Source organism: Symphalangus syndactylus, chromosome 7, assembly GCF_028878055.3.
Source record: "Symphalangus syndactylus isolate Jambi chromosome 7, NHGRI_mSymSyn1-v2.1_pri, whole genome shotgun sequence".
NCBI lineage: Eukaryota > Metazoa > Chordata > Mammalia > Primates > Hylobatidae > Symphalangus > Symphalangus syndactylus.
In genome coordinates this window covers 77831406-77855623 of record NC_072429.2, presented here as the reverse complement: position 1 = coordinate 77855623, position 24218 = coordinate 77831406, and the positions used below count along the sequence as shown (strand labels likewise).

Here is a 24218-nt window from a genome sequence, read left to right as displayed (position 1 = left end):
ACTTAAACTCCCACACAATAATAATGGGAGATTTTAACACCCCACTGTCAGCATTAGACAGATCAACGAGACAGTAAGTTAACAAGGATATCCAGGAATTGAACTCAGCTCTACATAAAGTGGACCTAATAGACATCCACAGAACTCTCCACCCCAAATCAACAGAATATACATTTTTTTCAGCACCACACCACACCTATTCCAAAATTGACCACATAGTTGGAAGTAAAGCTCTTCTCAGCAAATGTAAAAGAACAGAGATTATAACAAACTGTCTCTCAGACCACAGTGCAATCAAACTAGAACTCAGGATTAAGAAACTCAGTCAAAACCGCTCAACTACATGGAAACTGAACAACCTGCTCCTGAATGACTATTGGGTACATAATGAAATGAAGGCAGAAATAAAGATGTTCTTTGAAACCAACGAGAACAAAGACACAACATACCAGAATCTCTGGGACACGTTCAAAGCAGTGTGTAGAGGGAAATTTATAGCACTAAATGCCCACAAGAGAAAGCAGGAAAGATCCAAAATTGACACCCTAACATCACAATTAAAAGAACTAGAAAAGCAAGAGCAAACACATTCAAAAGCTAGCAGAAGGCTAGAAATAACTAAAATCAGAGCAGAACTGAAGGAAATAGAGACACAAAAAACCCTTCAAAAAATTAATGAATCTAGGAGCTGGTTTTTTGAAAAGATCAACAAAATTGATGGACCGCTAGCAAGACTAATAAAGAAGAAAAGAGAGAAGAATCAAATAGATGCAATAAAAAACGAAAAAGGGGATATCACCACCGATCCCACAGAAATACAATCTACCATCAGAGAATACTACAAACACCTCTATGCAAATAAACTAGAAAATCTGGAAGAAATGGATAAATTCCTCGACAAATACACCCTCCCAAGACTAAACCAGGAAGAAGTTGAATCTCTGAATAGACCAATAACAGGTTCTGAAATTGTGGCAATAATCAATAGCTTACCAACCAAAAAGAGTCCAGGACCTGATGGATTCACAGCTGAATTCTACCAGAGGTACAAGGAGGAACTGGTACCATTCCTTCTGAAACTATTCCAATCGATAGAAAAAGAGGGAATCCTCCCTAACACATTTTATGAAGCCAGCATCGTCCTGATACCAAAACCTGGCAGAGACATAACCAAAAAAGAGAATTTCAGACCAATATCCTTGATGAACATTGATGCAAAAATCCTCAATAAAATACTGGCAAACCGAATCCAGCAGCACATCAAAAAGCTTATCCACCATGATCAAGTGGGCTTCATCCCTGGGATGCAAGGCTGGTTCAACATACGCAAATCAATAAATGTAATCCAGCATATAAACAGAACCAAAGACAAAAACCACATGATTATCTCAATAGATGCAGAAAAGGCCTTTGACAAAATTCAACAACCCTTCATGCTAAAAACTCTCAATAAATTAGGTATTGATGGGACGTATCTCAAAATAATAAGAGCTATCTATGACAAACCCACAGCCAATATCATACTGAATGGGCAAAAACTGGAAGCATTCCCTCTGAAAACTGGCACAAGACAGGGATGCCCTCTCTCACCGCTACTATTCAACATAGTGTTGGAAGTTCTGGCCAGAGCAATCAGGCAGGAGAAGGAAATAAGGGGTATTCAATTAGGAAAAGAGGAAGTCAAATTGTCCCTGTTTGCAGATGACATGATTGTATATCTAGAAAACCCCATTGTCTCAGCCCAAAATCTCCTTAAGCTGATTAGCAACTTCAGCAAAGTCTCAGGATACAAAATTAATGTACAAAAATCACAAGCATTCTTGTACACCAATAACAGACAAACAGAGAGCCAAATCATGAGTGAACTCCCATTCACAATTGCTTCAAAGAGAATAAAATACCTAGGAATCCAACTTACCAGGGATGTGAAGGACCTCTTCAAGGAGAACTACAAACCACTGCTCAATGAAATAAAAGAGGATACAAACAAATGGAAGAACATTCCATGCTCATGGGTTGGAAGAATCAATATCGTGAAAATGGCCATACTGCCCAAGGTAATTTATAGATTCAATGCCATCCCCATCAAGCTACCAATGACTTTCTTCACAGAATTGGAAAAAACTACTTTAAAGTTCATATGGAACCAAAAAAGAGCCCGCATCGCCATGTCAATCCTAAGCCAAAAGAACAAAGCTGGAGGCATCACGCTACCTGACTTTAAACTATACTACAAGGCTACAGTAACCAAAACAGCATGGTACTGGTACCACAACAGAGACATAGATCAATGGAACAGAACAGAGCCCTCAGAAATGATGCCGCATAGCTACAACTATCTGATCTTTGACAAACCTGACAAAAACAAGAAATGGGGAAAGGATTCCCTATTTAATAAATGGTGCTGGGAAAACTGGCTAGCCATATGTAGAAAGCTGCAACTGGATCCCTTCCTTACACCTTATACAAAAATTAATTCAAGATGGATTAAAAACTTATATGTTAGACCTAAAACCATTAAAATCCTACAAGAAAACCTAGGCAATACCATTCAGGACATAGGCGTGGGCAAGGACTTCATGTCTAAAACATCAAAAGCAATGGCAACAAAAGCCAAAATCGACAAATGGGATCTCATTAAACTAAAGAGCTTCTGCACAGCAAAAGAAACTATCATCAGAGTGAACAGGCAACCTACACAATGGGAGAAAATTTTTGCAACCTACTCATCTGACAAAGGGCTAATATCCAGAATCTACAATGAACTCAAACAAATTTACAAGAAAAAAACAAACAACCCCATCAAAAAGTGGGCAGAGGACATGAACAGACACTTCTCAAAAGAAGACATTTATGCAGCCAAAAAACACATGAAGAAATGCTCCTCATCACTGGCCATCAGAGAAATGCAAATCAAAACCACAGTGAGATACCATCTCACACCAGTTAGAATGGCCATCATTAAAAAATCAGGAAACAACAGGTGCTGGAGAGGATGTGGAGAAATAGGAACACTTTTACACTGTTGGTGGGACTGTAAACTAGTTCAACCATTGTGGAAGTCAGTGTGGCGATTCCTCAGGGATCTCGAACTAGAAATACCATTTGACCCAGCCATCCCATTACTGGGTATATACCCAAAGGACTATAAATCATGCTGCTATAAAGACACATGCACACGTATGTTTATTGCGGCACTATTCACAATAGCAAAGACTTGGAACCAACCCAAATGTCCAACAACGATAGACTGGATTAAGAAAATGTGGCACATATACACCATGGAATACTATGCAGCCATAAAAAATGATGAGTTCGTGTCCTTTGTAGGGACATGGATGAAACTGGAAAACATCATTCTCAGTAAACTATCGCAAGGACAAAAAACCAAACACCGCATGTTCTCACTCACAGGTGGGAATTGAACAATGAGAACTCATGGACACAGGAAGGGGAACATCACGCTCCGGGGACTGTTGTGGGGTGGGGGGAGGGGGGAGGGACAGCATTAGGAGACACACCTAATGCTAAATGACGAATTAATGGGTGCAGGAAATCAACATGGCACATGGATACATATGTAACAAACCTGCACATTGTGCACATGTACCCTAAAACCCTAAAGTATAATAAAAAAAAAAAATAAAATAAAAAAAAAAAAATAATAATTGGAAGTAAAATGCTACTCAGCCAATGGAAAAGAATAGAAATCATAACAGTCTCTTAGACCACAGTGCAATCAAATTAGAACTCAGGATTAAGAAACTCATTCAAAACCACACAACTACATGGAAACGGAACAATCTGCTCCTGAGTGATTACTGGGTAAATAACAAAATTAAGGCAGAAATAAATAAGCCCTTTGAAACCAATGAGAACAAAGATACAACATACCAGAATATCTAGGACACAGCTAAAACAATGCTTAGAGGGAAATTTATAGCACTAAACACCCACAGGAGAAAGCGGGAAAGATCTAAAATCAACACTCTCCCATTACAATTAAAAGAACTAGAGAAACAAGAGCAAACAAATTCAAAAGCTGGCAGGAGACAAAAAATAACTAAGATCAGAGCAGAACTAAGGAGATAGAGACACGAAAAACCCTTCGAAAAAATCAGTGAATCCAGGAGCTGGGTTTTTGAAAAGACTAACAAAGTAGATAGACCACTAGCCAGAGTAATAAAGAAGAAAAGAGAGAAGAATCAATTAGACACAATAAACAATGATAAAGGGATATGACCACTGATCGCCTGGAAATGCAAACTACCATCAGAGAATACTATAAACACCTCTATACAAATAAACTAGAAAATCTAGAAGAAATGGATGAATTCCTGGACACATACAGCCTCCCAAGACTAAACCAGGAAGTTGAATCCCAGAATAGACCAACGATTAATATCCTACTGGTAATTACTATCCTACCAACAAAAACAGCCTAGGACCAGACAGATTCACAGCCAAATTCTACCAGAGGCACAAAGAGGAGCTGGTATCATTCCTTCTAAAACTATTCCAATCAATAAAAAAGAAGGAATCCTCCCTAACTCATTTTATGAGGCCAGCATCATCCTAATATCAAAACCTGGCAGAGACACAACAAAAAAAGAAAATTTCAGGCCAATATCCCTGAAGAACATTGGTACAAAAATCCTCAATAAAATATCGGCAAATTGAATCCAGCAGCACATCAAAAAGCTTATCCACCAGGATCAAGTCAGCTTCATCCCTGGGATGCAAGGCTGGTTCAACATACACAAATCAATAAACGTAATCCATCGCATAAACGGAACCAATGACAAAAACCACATGCAGAAAAGGCCTTCAAAAAAATTCAACAGTCCTTCATGCTAGAAACTCTCGATAAACTCATTATTAATGGAATGTATCTGAAAATAATAGAGCTATTTATGACAAACCCACAGCCAGTATCATACTCAATGGGCAAAAGGTGGAAGCATTCCCTTTGAAAACTGACTCAAAACAAGGATGCCCTCTCTCATCACTCCTATTCAAAATAGTATTGGAAGTTCTGGCCAGGGCAATCAGGCAAGAGAAAGAAATAAAAGATATTCAATTAGGAATAGAGAAAGTCAAATTATCTCTGTTTGCAGATGACATGATTGTATATTTAGAAAACCCCATCATCTCAGCCCAAAATCTCCTTAAGCTGATAAGCAGCTTCACCAAAGTCTCAGTATACAAAATCAATGTGCAAAAATCACAAGCATTCTTATACACCAATGATAGACAAACAGAGAGCCAAATCATGAGTGAACTACCATTCACAATTGCTATTAAGAGAATAAAATACCCAGGAATACAACTTACAAGAGATGTGAAGGACCTCTTCAAGGAAAACTACAAATCATTGCTCAAGGAAGTTAGAGAGGACACAAACAAATGGAAAAACAGTCCATGCTCATGGATAGGAAGAATCAACAGGGTGAAAATGGCCATACTGCCCAGAGTAATTTATATATTCACTGTTATCCCCATCAAGCTACCATTGACTTTCTTCACAGAATTAGAAAAAACTTTAAATTTCATATGGAACTGAAGAAGAGCCTGTATAGCCAAGACAATCCTAAACACAAAGAACAAAGCTAGAGGCATCATGCTACCTGGCTTCAAACTATACTACAAGGCTACAGTAACCAAAACAGCATGGTACTGGTACCAAAACAGATATATAGACCAATGGAACAGATCAGAGGCCTCAGAAATAACACCACACGTCTACAACCATCTGATCTTTGACAAATATGACAAAAACAAGAAATGGGGAAAGGATTCCCTATTTAATAAATGGTGTTGGGTAACTGGCTAGCCATAGGCAGAAAACTGAAACTGGATGCCTTCCTTACACTTTATACAAAAATTAACTCAAGATGGATTAAAGACTTAAATGTAAGACCTAAAACCATAAAAACCCTAGAAGAAAACCTAGGCAAGTCCATTCAGGACTTAGGTATGGACAAAGACTTCATGGTTAAAACACCAAAAGCAATGGGAACAAAAGCCAAAATTGACGAATGGAATCTAATTAAACTAATGAGCTTCTGCACCGCAAAAGAAACTATCATTAGAGTGAAAAGGCAACCTACAGAATGGGAGAAATTTTTTGCAATCTGTCCATCTGACAAAGGGCTAATACCCAGAATCTACAGGGAACCTAAACAAATTTACAAGAAAAAAACAAACAACCCCATCTAAAAGTGGGCGAAGTATATGAACAGACACTGCTCAAAAGAAGATATTTATGTGGCCAACAAATATATGAAAAAATGCCCATTATCACTGGTCACTAGAGAAATGCAAATCAAATTAGAATGATTATCATTAAAAAGTCAGGAAACAACAGATGCTGGAGAGGATGTGGAGAAATAGGAACACTTTTGCACTGTTGGTGGGAGTGTAAATTAGTTCAACCATTGTGGAGGACAGTGTGTTGATTCCTCAGGATCTAGAACCAGAAATGCCATTTGACCCAGCAATCCCATTACTGGGTATATATCCAATGGAGTATAAATCATTTTGCCATAAAGACACATGCACATGTATGTTTATTGCAGCACTGTTCACAATAGCAAAGACTTGGAACCAACCCAAATGTCCATCAATGATAGACTGGATAAAGAAAATATGGCACATATACACCATGGAATACTATGCAACCATAAAAAAGGATGAGTTCATGTCCATTGCAGGGACAAGGATGAAGCTGGCAACCATCATTCTCAGCAAACTAACACAGGAACAGAAAACAAAACACCGCATGTTCTCACTGATAAGTGGGAGCTGAACAATAAGAACACATGGACATAGGGAGGGGGACATCACACACCGTGGCCTGTTGGGGTGTAGGTGGTAGGGGAGGGATAGCATTAGAAGAAATACCTAATGCAGATGATGGGTTGATGGGTGCAGCAAACCACCACGGTATGTGTATACCTACGTATCAAGCCTGCACATTCTTCACATCCCAGAACTTAAAGTATAATAATAAAAAAAAGTACAATAACCTTTCATTTAAGTCAGAGGATTTTTAACAGCTTTATTGAGGTGTAGTTGACATGAAGTAGACTGAACATCTTTAAAATGTTCAACTTGAGGGGCCGGGCGCGGTGGCTCACGCCTGTAATCCCAGCACTTTAGGAGGCTGAGGCCGGCGGATCAAGAGGTCAGGAGATCAAGACCTTCCTGGCTAACACGGTGAAACCCTGTCTCTACTAAAAAAAATACAAAAAAATTAGCCGGGGGTGGTGGCGGGTACCTGTAGTCCCAGCTACTCAGGAGGCTGAGGCAGGAGAATGGCATGAACCCAGGTGGCGGAGGTTGCAGTGAGCCGAGATCACGCCACTGCACTCCAGCCTGGGCAACAGAGCGAGAATCCGTCTCAAAAAACAAACAAACAAACAAACAAACAAAACAGTGTTCAACTTGATAAAATCTTAGATATGTATATACCTGTGAAACTATCACCTCAATCAAGATAATGAACATGTCCATCACTCCCAAAATTTCTCTTGTGTGCCTTTGTAATTCCTACTTCTGTCTCTCTTCCTCCTGTCTATAGTCAGTCACCCATCTGTTTTTTTTTTCCCCACCATGGTTTATTTTTATTATCTAGAATTGCACATGTATGGAATCATACATTATGTACTATTTTTTGTCAGGCTTCTTTCACTCAGCATAATTATTTCCACATGCATTCAAATTGTTGTGTATCAGCAGTACAGTTTTTCTATTGCTAGATATTATTCCATGGTATGGATATATCACAATATGTTTATCTATTCACCTGTTGATGAACATTTGGGTTGTTTCCAGTTTTCGGCAGGTACAACTACATTTTTGCATGGGTGTATGCTTTTATTTATTTACTTATTTATTTTTTCTATAAATATATAGTAATTTAGTTAAGTTGCTAATGAGGGAACCAGCAGGATGATGCACCTGGTTCGAAAGAGGATACAAAAAAATATATCTATTTATATGGCATATGGTTTTAATTCAGGTAAACACCTAGCAGTTGAATAGTTGGTTTATATGGTAGAAATATGCATAACTTTTAAACAAACTGTTTTCCAAAGTGGTTGCACAATTTACATTCCCACTAGCAGTGTATGAGAATTCTAGTTGTTCCACATCCTCTCTAGCACAGAGTATGGTTCAGTCTTTTGATTTTGGCCATTCTAATAGCACTTTAATGGTTTAAATTATGCCCTTTATCCCTTCTTCCCACCATTAATATGTTGAATTCCTAACCCCTTTACTGCAGAATGTGACGTTATTCAGAAATAGGATTGTTGGCAGATGTAAATAGTGAATGTGAAGTCATACTGAAGCAGAATGGACCCCTAATCCAATATGATTGACATCCCCATAAATGTGGAAAATTCTGACATAGACATACACAGGGTGAACACCATGTGAAGATTATAGCCGTGTTGCCACAGGCCAAGGAGTTACCAGAATCTGGGAGAGAGGCCTGGAAAAGGTCCTGCCCTGGTGTATTTTTAACATTACAAGAAATGGCCAAATTGTTTTCTAAAGAAACAGTGTCATTTTGCGTTCCTACCAGCACTATACCAGCATTCCAGTTGCTCTAAGTTCTCACCAGCATTAGTATTGTCATCTTAAATTTTATTTTAACCATTTTAATGCCTGACTAGTGGCCTTTCTTATTTTGGTAAATCTACATTTTCCTGATGAATAATAATGTTGAACATTTAAAAGATATTATTTGTCATCTGTATTTCTTCTCTGGTGAACTGCCTATTCAAACCATTTATTGGCATAATTCTTAGTGTTAAATTTTGAGAATTCTCCATATTATCTGAATATAAGGTCATTGTCAGGCATGAGATTTGCAAATACTTTCTTCCAGTCTGTGGCTTATGTTTCATTCCTTTGTCAGTAACTTTTGCACAGCAAGCATTCTCCATTTAGGTGAAGTTATTAATTTTTTTCTTTTATTGATTATGCTTTTTGTGCCATATCAAAGAAACTCTTAGCCTAACCCAAGGTTATGAAGATTTGCCCCTACATTTTGTTCTAGATATTTTATAAATTTATATATTACGTTTAGTTATATTATCCATTTGAAGTTAATTTTTTATGTGGTTAAAATCTTGGTTAGTTGTTCCAGCATTATTTGTTGAAAAAACTATCTATCTTTCTTCCATTGAATGGTCTTTTTATGTTTGAGAAAAATCAATGGACTCTTTCAACAAATGGTGCTGGAACAATTGAACATCCACATTTTTAAAAAGAGAATCTGGACACAGATCTTACACCTTTCACAAAAATAAACTCAAAATGGATCATAGATCTAAATGTAAAAGATAAAACTCAAAAACTCCTACGATATAACAGGAGAAAATCCAGATGACCTTTAACTTGGTGATACCTTTTTAGATGAAACACCAAAAGTGCAATCCATGAAAGAAAAAAATAAATTTGACTTCATTAAAATTTAAAACTTCTGCTCCGTAAGACACTTAAAAGAATTAAGAGACAAGCCACAGACTGATAGAAAATATTTGTAAAACACATATTTGATGAAGTAGTTGTATCTAAAATATACAAAGAACTCTTAAAACTCACTAACAAGAAAACAAAAAACTATTAAAATATGGTCAAAAGATCTGAACAGCCACCTCACCAAAGAGGATATACAGATGTCAAATAAGCATATGGAAAGATGCTAAACATCATTTGCCATGAAAGAATTGCAAATTAAAACAACAAGGAGATCCCATTGCACATCTACTAGGATGGCTGAAATACAAAGCCCTGACAACACTAAATGCTGGTGAGGACGTGGAGCAACAGAAACTCTCATTGATTGCTGGTGGTAATCAATAAGATTATCATTGATAATCTGATTATCATAATCAATAAGATTATTATTGTTAATCAGTGAGGGGCAAAACAGTACAGTCACTTTGGAAGGCACTTTGGCAGGCACTTATAAAATTAAACATACTTTTATTGCATGATTCATCAATTGCATCCCATGGTGTATACTCAAATGAGTTGAAACCTGAAGTTCACACAAAAACCTCAACATAAATGTTTACAGCAACTTTATTCATAATTGCCAAAACTTGAAGCAACTGAGATATCCTTCAACAGGAGAATAGATAAGCAAATTGTTGTACAGTTTGTTTTTACATTTGAAAGCTTAAAATAACTTAAAACAATCTCCATTTTAAGATGACATGATACATCACAAGTAGCCTGGTAAAACTTTATTGAAGGTCAGTCACCTCCTTTAGAAATTATAGTGGAATGGTCAGACAGATAGATGTACAAGCCTAGTTGGTTATTCTCCTGGTTCTTTGACTAGTTTCTTGGGTTGGCACTTGGGGCAGAGTATAACATATCCCCTGAAGTGGAAGGTGTCAGAAATCATCAGTCTATGAAATATTTCTAAGATATCACAGAATAATCATCTGTGAAATCACAAAATAGGAGCCCTTAAATTATTCCCACATGTAGTACTGACCTTGAGAATTTATGTGATGCTGCTTATAAAACTCTATGTGATATACTTCTAAATTATAAACATGATACTAATTAGCCTGTGTAATGCCTGGCATGCTTTCTGTATTTTGTATCTTCCATCTTGTTTACTGACAGGGGATTCATATTCTCTAAGATTGACAAGTTACATGCTTAAGTTACTGAGCAAAATAATTAAAACCTAACTTTATGTGTCATCACTTTCAAAGTGATGTCAGTGTATGCATTGCCCAGGACACCAGGCAGTCCTCCACAGGAAACACTTCTTGCATCCATATGGTTAGCTGTCACTTAAGATATTAACAACATCATTGTAGTGATTATCAGTGCAAATTATGTATCTTAGTGACAGAAGGATGAGAAGTGCATGAAGAAACAACTGCCTAAATGGAACATAGCACAGAACGTATGGGCACTTTTAGTCTTACTTGGATGCCTTTTCTTTCAGCCTGATTGGAAGTTTAGTTCTTGTCTTTGGAATGATATCCATTCATCTCAGTTGAGCACAAACCACAGTGCCCAAGTGGCAAATAAATGCATTTCCCTCTGAGGAACTCAAGGACAGCAGATCCCATTCTCACCTATTATCATCAACATAATCATGATTGTATTAGTCCATTGTCACACTGCTGTGAAGAAATACCCCAGACTGGGTAATTTATGAAGGAAAGAGGTTTAATGGAATCACAGTTCTGCATGGCTGGGGAGTCCTCAGGAAACTTACAATCATGGCAGAAGGCAAAGGAGAAGCAAGCACCTTCTTCACATGGCAGTGGACAGAGTGAGTGCCAGGAGGGGAAATGCCAGACGCATATAAAACCATCAGATCTCATGAGACTCCCTCATTATCTCTAGAACAGCATGGGGGAAACCACCCCCATGATTCAATTACCTCCACCTAGTCCCACCCTTGATATGTGGGGATTATGGGGATTATAATTCAAGGTGATATTTGGGTGGGGATACACAGCCAAACCCTATCAATGATCATAGTGAACACATGGGTATCCACATTGTGAAGCACGTGAATCTGCTTGTGGACCAGCTGCTAAATAATTACGTTCTGACTTTGCTATTAAACATTTTCTCTCCTCCAAACCATAAGGGATCACTGAACCTCAGTTTCTTGATCTTGAAAACCGGAGCAATAATATATCAATCTTACAGGGTTGCTGTGAGCATTAAATGAGTTATTATATGTAAAGTGCTTAGAACTGTAAGTAGTATATGGCAAGTGCTTTACAAGTGTTGGCTGTTGGGGGACTGCTGAACATAAAAGCAACATTTATATGGGCCAAAAAGGAATGTGACATAATTTTTTGTATGTTATCAGATTTGACAGTCTGTGGAAGCTGCTGCATACTGTCCTCTGCCTGCCCCTCTCTCACTGCATTGCCATCTGCGGTCCAGTCCCTGTAGCCCCTGGGATTGCAGCAGCTAAAAAAGGGAATTGAGATTGGGCTCTTATGTGAGGCGACAAAGATTTATAATTGCCACCTCCTGGAATTCAAAGAGTTTCTTTATTTGGCTCATTTTAATAATTTGCTATAGTATTTAAAGCCACTCTATATTAGTAGAAGACAGATTATTCTTGAGTAACAAATTAAGCCCCAAATTGCTGTGGATTTGCCCAAGAACAATTCCACTGATTATTGCCAGTCACCAAGACAGGGAAAAGCATATGAACTTTTTCCTACCACAGTTGAATGTGATGTGTCACTTTTATTCCCATGCATTCTCCAGAACTAGGATATGTGATTTTTCCTTGACTATAAAAGGGCCAGGAAATGTAGAGGAAAAAAAGGAATTCCCTTTTCTACCACACACTCCAAATGGCTTCCGGATACTTATTGTCTACAGTTCTAAGCATTTGTTATGAGCGGCTGTGCCGTTTTTCTAAGAAAGAAGAGATTGGTGAAATCAGCTACCGACAAGACTTCAGGCTACACAGAAGGGTTGGTATTGGCTTTGGCACTCACTCATTGATAGGATCACAAGTGGGCATAGGCTATAGACATTAATGCATAAAATACTGTCCAAAGAAAACATGAGGTCTTTGTGTTTTACTGAGATATTTCTCCATTATTTATCTGGATATTACTGAGAACGAAGACATTTTTCTTCTCATTACAGAGTATAATTTAAAAATTATAGATGAATTTTGAGCTCCTGGGATATGAGCTCCTGCAATATCACTATGAACTCATAATGGCAAGTGTCAAGGCTGTGTGTATTTGTGTGTGTGTGTGTGTGTCCATTCAAACCTTTAAAAACAGATAAATCCTGGGATTCCTGCAGTAGGCTTGATTATTCCATTTGTTTTATAGAAGGGATATTGAAGTTTAGAAACATTAAACAACTTGTCCCACATCCACAGTTGGGAAATGTGAAAGCTGGAATTTGAGCCCGGGTCTGTCTGATTAGATCTAATGTGTGGCCTCTTCTCAGTCCCCTTATGCAGCCCCTCCCATGCTTGGCATTTTTTCCTTCATGCCTCTTTTTAGGTTTTTGGTTTGGTTGCAATATCTCTTTTGCTAGAATGTTTTATTTCCCATCCTTCATTGCCCAAGACCTAGCATACTACTTAATATAACATAGAGGCTCACTAGATCTGGGTTAAAACGTTAAAAGAAGAAAATATCTATTCTACAATTATGCCTTAAAAGCTAATTGAGGTTTTGTGTTATGACAACCAGAGAAAAACCAGAGTGTGAAATTGCACAGTGGAGGATATTATATATATATATTCTGAAAGGTTGTTTATATGTAGAACTAACAGCCTCTATCATGTCACATTGTCCCCTGTACAATTGATTTGACCAAGAGAGGGCATTTGATGTGAGGGTAGCCAGTCGATAGCCTGGCCAGAACCCCATAAGGTGTCCTGGTGTGAATCTTCGGCCAGCGAAAATTTTGGGAAGCTTGCTATTTATGCAGAAAGACAATCGGTGATTCTGTAGCAGTTTTGTAGTGTGACTTGATGTCTGAAAAGAATGTAGTCAGTAAGAAAAACAGGTAAGTCCAAGCAGATACTATGAAGGAATGAAAGCTAACTAAAATGCAGTGCACAGAGTGCACAGCAGTAGCAGCAGGAAGAGCAGAGGCCAGGAGAGTGTTTGAGTCTTATTAGGGGTAGAACATAAGAAAAAAAGTTCATTGTAGATTCTGGATATTAGCCCTTTGTCAGATGAGTAGGTTGCAAAAATTTTCTCCCATTGTGTCGGTTGCCTGTTCACTCTGATGATAGTTTCTTTTGCTGTGCAGAAGCTCTTTAGTTTAATGAGATCCCATTTGTCGATTTTGGCTTTTGTTGCCATTGCTTTTGGTGTTTTAGACATGAAGTCCTTGCCCACGCCTATGTCCTGAATGGTATTGCCTAGGTTTTCTTGTAGGATTTTAATGGTTTTAGGTCTAACATATAAGTCTTTAATCCATCTTGAATTAATTTTTGTATAAGGTGTAAGGAAGGGATCCAGTTGCAGCTTTCTACATATGGCTAGCCAGTTTTCCCAGCACCATTTATTAAATAGGGAATCCTTTCCCCATTTCTTGTTTTTGTCAGGTTTGTCAAAGATCAGATAGTTGTAGCTATGTGGCATCATTTCTGAGGGCTCTGTTCTGTTCCATTGATCTATGTCTCTGTTGTGGTACCAGTACCATGCTGTTTTGGTTACTGTAGCCTTGTAGTATAGTTTAAAGTCAGGTAGTGTGATGCCTCCAGCTTTGTTCTTTGGCTTAGGATTGACTTGGCGATGTGGGCTCTTTTTTGGTTCCATATGAACTTTAAAGTAGTTTTTTCCAATTCTGTGAAGAAAGTCATTGGTAGCTTGATGGGGATGGCATTGAATCTATAAATTACCTTGGGCAGTATGGCCATTTTCACGATATTGATTCTTCCAACCCATGAGCATGGAATGTTCTTCCATTTGTTTGTATCCTCTTTTATTTCATTGAGCATTGGTTTGTAGTTCTCCTTGAAGAGGTCCTTCACATCCCTTGTAAGAACTCAAACAAATTTACAAGAAAAAAACAAACAACCCCATCAAAAAGTGGGCAGAGGACATGAACAGACACTTCTCAAAAGAAGACATTTATGCAGCCAAAAAACACATGAAGAAATGCTCCTCATCACTGGCCATCAGAGAAATGCAAATCAAAACCACAGTGAGATACCATCTCACACCAGTTAGAATGGCCATCATTAAAAAATCAGGAAACAACAGGTGCTGGAGAGGATGTGGAGAAATAGGAACACTTTTACACTGTTGGTGGGACTGTAAACTAGTTCAACCATTGTGGAAGTCAGTGTGGCGATTCCTCAGGGATCTCGAACTAGAAATACCATTTGACCCAGCCATCCCATTACTGGGTATATACCCAAAGGACTATAAATCATGCTGCTATAAAGACACATGCACACGTATGTTTATTGCGGCACTATTCACAACAGCAAAGAGTTGGAACCAACCCAAATGTCCAACAACGATAGACTGGATTAAGAAAATGTGGCACATATACACCATGGAATACTATGCAGCCATAAAAAATGATGAGTTCGTGTCCTTTGTAGGGACATGGATGAAACTGGAAAACATCATTCTCAGTAAACTATCACAAGGACAAAAAACCAAACACCGCATGTTCTCACTCATAGGTGGGAATTGAACAATGAGAACTCATGGACACAGGAAGGGGAACATCACGCTCCGGGGACTGTTGTGGGGTGGGCGGAGGGGGGAGGGACAGCATTAGGAGATACACCTAATGCTAAATGACGAGTTAATGGGTGCAGGAAATCAACATGGCACATGGATACATTTGTAACAAACCTGCACATTGTGCACATGTACCCTAAAACCCTAAAGTATAATAAAAAAAAAAAAAAAAGAAAAGATGAAACAACAACAAAAAAAAAAAAAAAAAAAAAGAACATAAGAAAAAAAGATTAATACATACATCCCACTTAGGGATGATGGGATAATGCTTCTGCTGAAGCTGTGTTGGATTCTGAGTGACTGTCCACTTCCTATATTATGTTCCAATTCTTCCAATAAAATCTGATAAGCAGGCTTTTCCTGGATAACACAGGCTGGTCATGTGGCAGGCATCACTGTATTTCTATGTGACTTTACTCTTTTCCTACAGCCAACCGCACTGTTCTTTATAAACGAGGCCTAGCAGTGTTTTTTTTCTTCTCTCTCTCTTTTTTTTTTTTTAAAGACACAATGATTTCCCCTTTGTCTTTGAAAACATACTGGTTATGAAATTTAGAGCTCACCTATTTACTTGGTATAACTTTATTTAAGGATGACAGAGATGTGGGTCACATGAATGAAGGCACCAGATTTATATTCAGGTTACTTCTGACTAGAAATCAAACATATTTTACAAAAAATTTAAAAATTCTTTAGTTCAACAGTTCAACTGAGTGTTTCTAAGTGATCTATCAATACGTTTTGCTTTTGGTGCATTTTTTTTCTTTGCATCCGTGGACAAAGAAAGTCTTCAGATACTTTTTCCCTCTTTTCTCCCACTTGAACTTTACCAGTTCCACTCCTGTCTTTGTCAATTCTATCCTTTTCTTAATTTTTTTCTTTTGCACAAACAATTACTTTCTACTACTCGAAGAATCTTCCCACTAAATGAAAAGCAGACTTAAAAATACCAAGGAGTGAGTCTTTATGCTTGAATTGATATGAAATGGAATGAAATTTTGGCTTATCTTGTTGACATTAAGCAACACATTGGGTTGGAGCTAAGGAAAAGGTCTCCCACTGTTTCTTTTTTTCTTAACCCTGGTGTGCAGAACAACCCTTGGATGAAGTGTTTTGTTCACATTTTATAGAATTCTGTTATAGTGCTGGGATAGTGGTCAAAGAAATGAAGGTTTTCAGGAATGCTAAAAGAGATTCACTCACCCTTGATGGGCAATGTGTGATGCTCTGAAAAAAAAAAAGAGTGACCTTCAGCAGGATGTTGCTGGGTTTGCATTTTTCTAGTAAACACTTGCTCACTATGCTCAGACTTCTTTTATTAAACTTAAATTTTTTGGAAGTCTGACAGAACTATGAACAATATTTCAACTACTTATTTGTCTGTTTATGCCAAAATAACACTCAAAGTTTTTTTTTGAAGATTACCTTTAAGCCTCTATTTAAGGCTATAGACAACTTAGACAATACTTTGGGTGGTCTCCTTTGATGTGAGATGTGTCATGTTCAATAGCAAAAATGCAGATGTGGTAAGCTGAAATAAAAGTTCAAGACCATGAGCTATGAACACATTTTTTCTTGTCACTTTGAGTTTTTATTTTGTATTTACTAAAAATTATTTTTCAGGGTTTTGACATACTATGAACATAAAGTAAAATGTTACTAGAAGAGGATGTTTAAGATTTCTGTGACAATTACAACTACATCTCTTAAAATCCTCCTGAGTTCAGAAATGTTAAAATGTGAAAATATTCAAAATATTTGAGTACCCACAACCTTGTTTATGAGGAAGAACAATTCCTAGCACTATTGAAACTGTTGTAATGCTATTCTGATGACATCTCCCTTCTATTTGCCCTAGAGATAATTGTGTCCCTCTAATTCTGCCACATATATATATTGTAAATAATTATGTCTTGTTTTTGAACAGTTCTATAAATATATATAACTCAGGGGTTCCTCTGTGACTTGTTTTTTATACTGAACAGTGAGATCCCTCCATGGCAATGTATATAACCACTACTGTTGTATAGAATCCCACTACACACCACAATTTACCAGTTTTTTAGTTGATAAATAATTGGGGCTATTTCCAGTGTTTTGCTCTTATAAAGTTTGATACACACATTTTCATAACTGTTTAAAATACAAATGTGAGAGTTTCTCCAGTGATTATACCTAAAAGTGGAATTGCTAAGTCTAGATGGTGGCTTTTCCTATTCTGATTGCTGACAAATGCCACTGTGCTCCTCTTCCCTCCCTGAATATCCTGAGGGGACATGAGTCTTGTTCTTGCTTAATCTAGGGGCTGGACTTAACTTCGCTACTGTTCAGGCACTTTGTCATGCGGAAGAGAAGCAGTAGGAGAGAAAGGCGGTGGAGCTGCCCAGTCTGCAGAATGTAACGTTTGGTCATAGTCTGGGGAAACTGAAACTGCCTCAAAGAGTCAAAGAAACCAGAGAGTAAATTCTTGAGCTTACAGGATGGCAGATTAAAAAAAAGAAACAACTTGCTGAAAAGCTGACTCTGGAACCGTGCCTCAAAGAGTAAGAAAACGGTAACTAACAGAAGTTCTTGAGTTTACAGTGTAGCAGGTTAACAGAAAGGAAACAACTTGCTGAAATGGGGAAACTTCCTTCACTTGCGAGATCAAGAAAAAATTGGCTCAGGCCAGGCGTGGTGGCTCATGCTTGTAATCCCAGCACTTTGGGATGCTGAGATGGCAGATCACCTGAGGTCAGGAGTTCGAGACCAGCCTGGCCAACATGGTGAAATCCCGTCTCTACCAAAAATACAAAAATTAGCTGGGCATGGTGGCACATGCCTGTAATTCCAGCTACTTGGGAGGCTGAGGCACGAGAATCACTTGAACCTGGGAGGCAGAGGTTGCAGTGAGCCGAAATTGTGCCATTGCACTCCAGCCTGGGCAACAGAGTAAGACTCCATTTCAAAAAAAAAAAAAAAAGAAAAACAAAAAAAAAGAAAAAATATTGGAACCAGGATGGCCAATTAGAGTCCGTGCAAAACGAGCTTGCTAACATCACAGCCTGAATTTCCACTACATGTTTCATACAATTCCCCTCAAATATGCCATGTGACCCATGAGGTAGCATGAAGAGATAACTGTGCATGCCCAAGGACTTTCAAGACCTCACCCTTCCTTCCATCAATCACCTTCTAATCTCAGAATCCCTCCCTGAACCTTTTCTAATAAAAATACTCACTTGAAGCCAGCAAGGGACACAGATTTTTGCTTGATTCTTGTCTCTTCATGAGTTGACCTGCAATATAAAGCTTTTCTTTTCTCAAAAGCCCAGTGACATAATACTGGCTTCTAGTGCATTGAGCAGCAAGACCCGTTTGCTTGATAACAGAACCAAAGGGTGATAGGAGTTGAGGCAGGTGAAGCCCTCCTAGTTGCTCTGTGGAACACAGGTGTGGGGTGGGGCTTTGTTCCTTTGTAGACTGGAATCTCAGTGTAGTATAGCTGATGTCACAGAATCCACTGTGAGGAAATCATTATGCTATGGAACAGGAAATTTGAAAATAAAATTTCATTCTGAGACTGTATGGTTTTAGTTACTTAAAACTAAGGGAACCATGCTGGAAATAGTTTGGTCCCCATGGTCTGGCTCCTTCTGATGTGCTTCAAGGATTACCATCTCTTTGGTGTTGGACATCATTGTACCAGGGGTCTTTGTCCCTTGCTGCACTCTGCTGGCTGCATATGGCCTCCATGTCATCCTCCTCCCCAGTCTTAGACATAAGGGCCACCTCTATACCGTGTACGTTATGACGAGCTTTGAGATTCTTTATTAAAGACCCAATCCTGCTGGGTACTTACTTTAAGAACCTGTGGGGCTTTGAGATTCTTCAACAAAGAGCCAATTCTGCCGGAGTTATTTGGTAGACTTTCAACTAATCATAGATCGGCTCCTCCCCAGTTTTTGAAATAACTGCTGGGTGCGTCTTTTCCTCAAACACAAGCATGTTATTCCATTTTGCATTGCTATAAAGGAACACCTGAGACAGTGTAGTCTATAAAGAAAGAGGCTTATTTGGCTCACAGTTCTACAGGCTGTACAAGCAACATAGTGCCAGCATTTGCTTTTAGTAAGGCCTCAGGTCTCCCGCAATCATGGTGGAAGGCAAAAACGGGAGTTGGTGTGCCACATGACAAAAGAGGGAGCAAGAGAAAGGGGAGGAGGTTCCAGGCTTTTTAAAACAATCTGCTCTCTTGTGAACTAATAGAGTGAGAACTCACTCATTACTGTGAGTACAGCATCAAGCCATTCATGAGGGATCTGCCCCCATGGCCCAAACACTGCCCACTAGGCCCACCTTCAACATTGGAAGTCACATTTCAACATGAGATTTGGAGGAGACAAAACACCCAAACCATATCAACAGGCATGTCGATTGTGTCACTAGATAGGATGGCCTGAGTACTGGTGTAACCTTCCACTGCTGCTATCAGGAGGAAACAAACATATTTCCTACAAATGAAAAGATTTGTTGCATCTGAAGGGAGACCCAACTGAAGGTAAGCTTCAGGTGGAGCTGTTTCTCATGGTCCTGAAGATATCTCTACAAAATGTCAGGCAGTCAGTCTGGTTAGCTCTAAGTTCTGGTTGTGTCCCCTCTTCCCTGGCTGGCACAGCCACTTTGGCACACTCTTTTTCTAGCTTGCAGCTGGTGGGGCCAGCAGCATGACCTCAGGTAGTTTGAGGTGGCAGGTGCATGCAATGCCGACAGTCACCATTTGACATAGTTGTGCACACCGATCACTTCTCTTTCGTTGAGCTGGATAAGGTTGCTCTCAAATGTTCATGGCTAATTGAATATAGCATACCCTCACTTGTACTGTTGTTGCTGCAGTTTCTCCGTGGAGACATTTAACGCATGTTCAATTTTGTATTTGGAATTTTGTATTCTTTTTCATAACTACAGTTTCCCAAATTATGTAAGCTTTAAGCCTCAAAACCTGGATATGCTCCTGATTCCTTCCTCTTTGGAGATGAAGACAGGGTTAAGGTAAATTAGGGCTGCAGGGGAAAGGAACTGACAAATTAGCTTCATTTGTGTCCAGTGACTAAAGAATCTTTACCCCACAGCTGATCTTGTGAGGGTGGAAAGGAGCTCTGTGTGGATGCCACAGAGTATGGTCATGATTCTGAAACCCAGTGCTTGAAGCAGTAGGCAGCTGGAATAGAAATCTCAGGAACCGGCCGGACATGGTGGTTCATGCCTGTAATCCCAGCACTTTGGGAGGCCAAGGTATACAGATCACTGGAGGTCAGGAGCTCAAGACCAGCCTGGGCAGCATGGTGAAACCCCATCTCTACTAAAATTACAAAAATTAGCCAGGCTTGGTGTGCTTGTGATCCCAGCTACTCCAGGGCTGAGGCATGGGAATCACTAAAGTCTGGGATGCAGAGATTGCAGTGAACTGAGATCACACCACTGCACTCCAGCCTGGGTGACAGAGATACCGTCTTAAAAAAAAAAAAAAAGAAATCTCAGGAATCAAACTCTCTGCTTCAATTTATTGCGAGCATGCTAGATAAGCACAGATTATTTTTCTTCTGAATTCAGGGGATTTATGTTTTCCCCATTTGGCAAATTATCTAAATCCTAAAGAAGGATGAGAGAAAGCTAAGTAAATAACATTGGTAATAAAATTCTGTATTGGTTTCTGTATTAGTGAATCCCTTTCTTTCCCCCTGTTGTCCTCCCTTCCTCTCTTCCTTCCCATTCTTCCTTCATACAGTCGACAAATATTTATCTTGTGCCTATTGTTATCATGACACAGATTATACAGAAGAAAGGCATATCCGAGTCCTAGAAGAGTTGTTTTATTGAAGGCCATTAGGAGACAAATAAAAGTATATTTTTTTCCATTTTACTTTAGAGGGTGATCTGTAAAAAGTTCATGGAAGAATAAAGAGTTTATATGGGTGACAACGGATGCAGCAATATAGAATGCAGTTTAAGAATGCTGACATTAAAGGAGAGTGCTGAGAATATCTTGAGATGTTCTTACAGAGAAGACACCAAAACATATTCTAGCATGAGAAGCAAATGACCACAGTAAAATGTCAGAAATGACAAAGCATTAATTCTACATTTATACAAATTATTGAGTAAACAAATACGTTAAACCCTCTGGAAGTGCAATGATTAACTGCCAACTTTTGTCTTCTGTGAGTTTACAAGCCAGTTCATATACAGAAGAAAAGTTAAGAACAATTTAAGCCTACAATACAAGAACTTTGACATTAAAGTGAGGTTGATGTGCCAAAAACTTGCTTGAAAATGTAGACCAGAAGTATTAGTTCAGAGAAGCCTTCATGGTCACAACTTAGTTTTAAGAAAGATGAAGAGGTGAGGGGATGTGAGGAAGATTCTGCAAAACACTCTGAACTATTGCTTCTTTTTTTTCTCCCAGAAAATAGTTTTCTGGGTAACTTCAATCCATACATTCCAGTGGCAATTTATGAATACATTTTTATTTCATTATATTTGCGTTTATTACTAAACAGCTTTGCAAAATAATTCTTTCATGTACCTGTCTTGCTTTTCAACATGACTGAAAGTTAGGAGCTATGTTTTGTCACATGGTTTCTCTCAAATCCTGAGACAATTATTTTAAACCTAGTGGAGTGGGAAATAGTTTTGAGTTAGAAGATTGTTTTGAGATTATTAAAACTACTATTTTATTTTCCATGAGATCTAGATTTTGTTCTTGCTTAATCTTATCTTATTTTTAATTACAAAATTAAAGGATTTGAAGCAACTTAAGAATTAATAGATTGCTCCTCTTTCACTCTGACCTAATCCTAACTTTTTTACACTTACTCCATTTGCAGGTGGTAGAATAAGTGTCAACAGTTTTTGTATGAATCCTTTCTATTGTCAATTATTTTGTATGAATACTTTTTCTATTCCTTTACAAAATGTCCAATATGTATATAAATAAAATCGGCTAGTTGTCTTTATTTTAAGAACACCAGGAAAAAAATCTACAACATTCACTTTAATGACTTTAATTATCACCTGGATGGTAAACATTTAAGCAGTTGTTATCACAAATCAATGTTGCATTACATATTAATACTTTTACTTCTGTAGTATATATTCATAAAATAGGATTGCTGGGTCAAAGGGTGTATACAGCTAACACTTGAACAATATGGGTTTGACCTGCATGGGTCTACTTATACATGGATTTTTCTCTGCCTCTGCCACCCCTAAGGTAGCACCCCTCTGCCTTCTCCTTCTCAGCCACTCAATGTGAGGTCAAGGACAAGAATGAAGACCTTTATGATAACCCACTTCCGTTTAATGAATCATAAGTATATTTTCTCTTCTTTATGATTTTCTTAATAATATTTTTTATCTTACTGTATTATAAGAATACAGTATATAATACATATAACATACAAAATATGTGTTAATCGACTGTTTGATATTGGTGAGGCTTCCAGTCAACAGCAGGCCATTAGTAGTTAAGTTTTTGGAGAGTCAGAAGTTATACATGGGATCAAAAAGATACCTGTACTCATCTGTTTACTGCAGCACTGTTCACAGTAGGAAAGAAATGGAATCAACCTAAGTGTCCATCAGTGAATAGTTGGTTAAAGAAAATCTGCAGATATATAGACCAATGGAACAGAACAGAGCCCTCAGAAATAACACCACACATCTACAACCACCTGATCTTTGACAAACCTGACAAAAACAAGAAATGGGGAAAGGATTCCCTATTTAATAAATGGTGCTGGGAAAACTGGCTAGCCATATGTAGAAAGCTGAAACTGGATCCCTTCCTTACACCTTATACAAAAATTAATTCAAGATGGATTAAAGACTTAAATGTAAGACCTAAAACCATAAAAACCCTAGAAGAAAACCTAGGCACTACCATTCAGGACATAGGCATGAGCAAGGACTTCATGACTAAAACACCAAAAGCAATGGCAACAAAAGCCAAAATTGACAAATGGGATCTAATTAAACTAAAGAGCTTCTGCACAGCAAAAGAAACCACCATCAGGGTGAACAGGCAACCTACAGAATGGCAGAAAATTTTTGCAATCTACTCATCTGACAAAGGGCTAATATCCAGACAAAGAACTCAAACAAATTTACAAGAAAAAAACAAACAACCCCATCAAAAAGTGGGCAAAGGATATGAACAGACACTTCTCAAAAGAAGACATCTATGCAGCCAACAGACACATGAAAAAATGCTCATCATCACTGGCCATCAGAGAAATGCAAATCAAAACCATAATGAGATACCATCTCACGCCAGTTAGAATGGCAATCATTAAAAAGTCAGGAAACAACAGATGCTGGAGAAGATGTGGAGAAATAGGAATGCTTTTACACTGTTGGTGGGAATGTAAATTAGTTCAACCATTGTGGAAGACAGGGTGATAATCCCTCAAGGATCTAGAACTAGAAATACTGTTTGACCCAGCAATCCCATTACTGGGTATATACCCAAAGGATTATAAATTATGCTACTATAAAGACACATGCACACATATGTTTATTGCGGCACTATTCACAATAGCAAAGACTTAGAACCAACTAAAATGTCCATTAATGATAGACTGGATTAAGAAAATGTGGCATATATACACCATGGAATACTATGCAGCCATAAAAAAGGATGAGTTCATGTTCTTTGCAAGGACATGGATAAAGCTGGAAACCACCATTCTCCGCAAACTATCACAAGGACAGAAAACCAAACACCACATGTTCTCACTCATAGGTGGGAATTGAAGAATGAGTTCACTTGGACACAGGGCAGGGAACATCACACCCCAGGGCCTGTTGTGGGGTGGGAGGCTGGGAGAGGGATAGCATTAGGAGAAATACCTCATGTAAATGATGAGTTCATGGGTGCAGCAGAACAACATGGCATATGTATACCTATGTATCAAACCTGCATGTTGT

General features: G+C 38.3%; 1 protein-coding gene across 1 annotated transcript in view; it reads right to left on the bottom strand.

The window, feature by feature from the left end:
• The window catches only part of STMN2 (stathmin 2), a 151912-nt gene extending 133292 nt beyond the window's left edge, over positions 1-18620 (bottom strand). Inside the window, exon 1 of the mRNA XM_063643339.1 lies at positions 18473-18620. The gene's annotated coding sequence lies outside the window, so the exon portion shown is untranslated. The remainder of the gene's footprint in view (positions 1-18472) is intronic.
• Positions 18621-24218: the final 5598 nt, after the last annotated feature.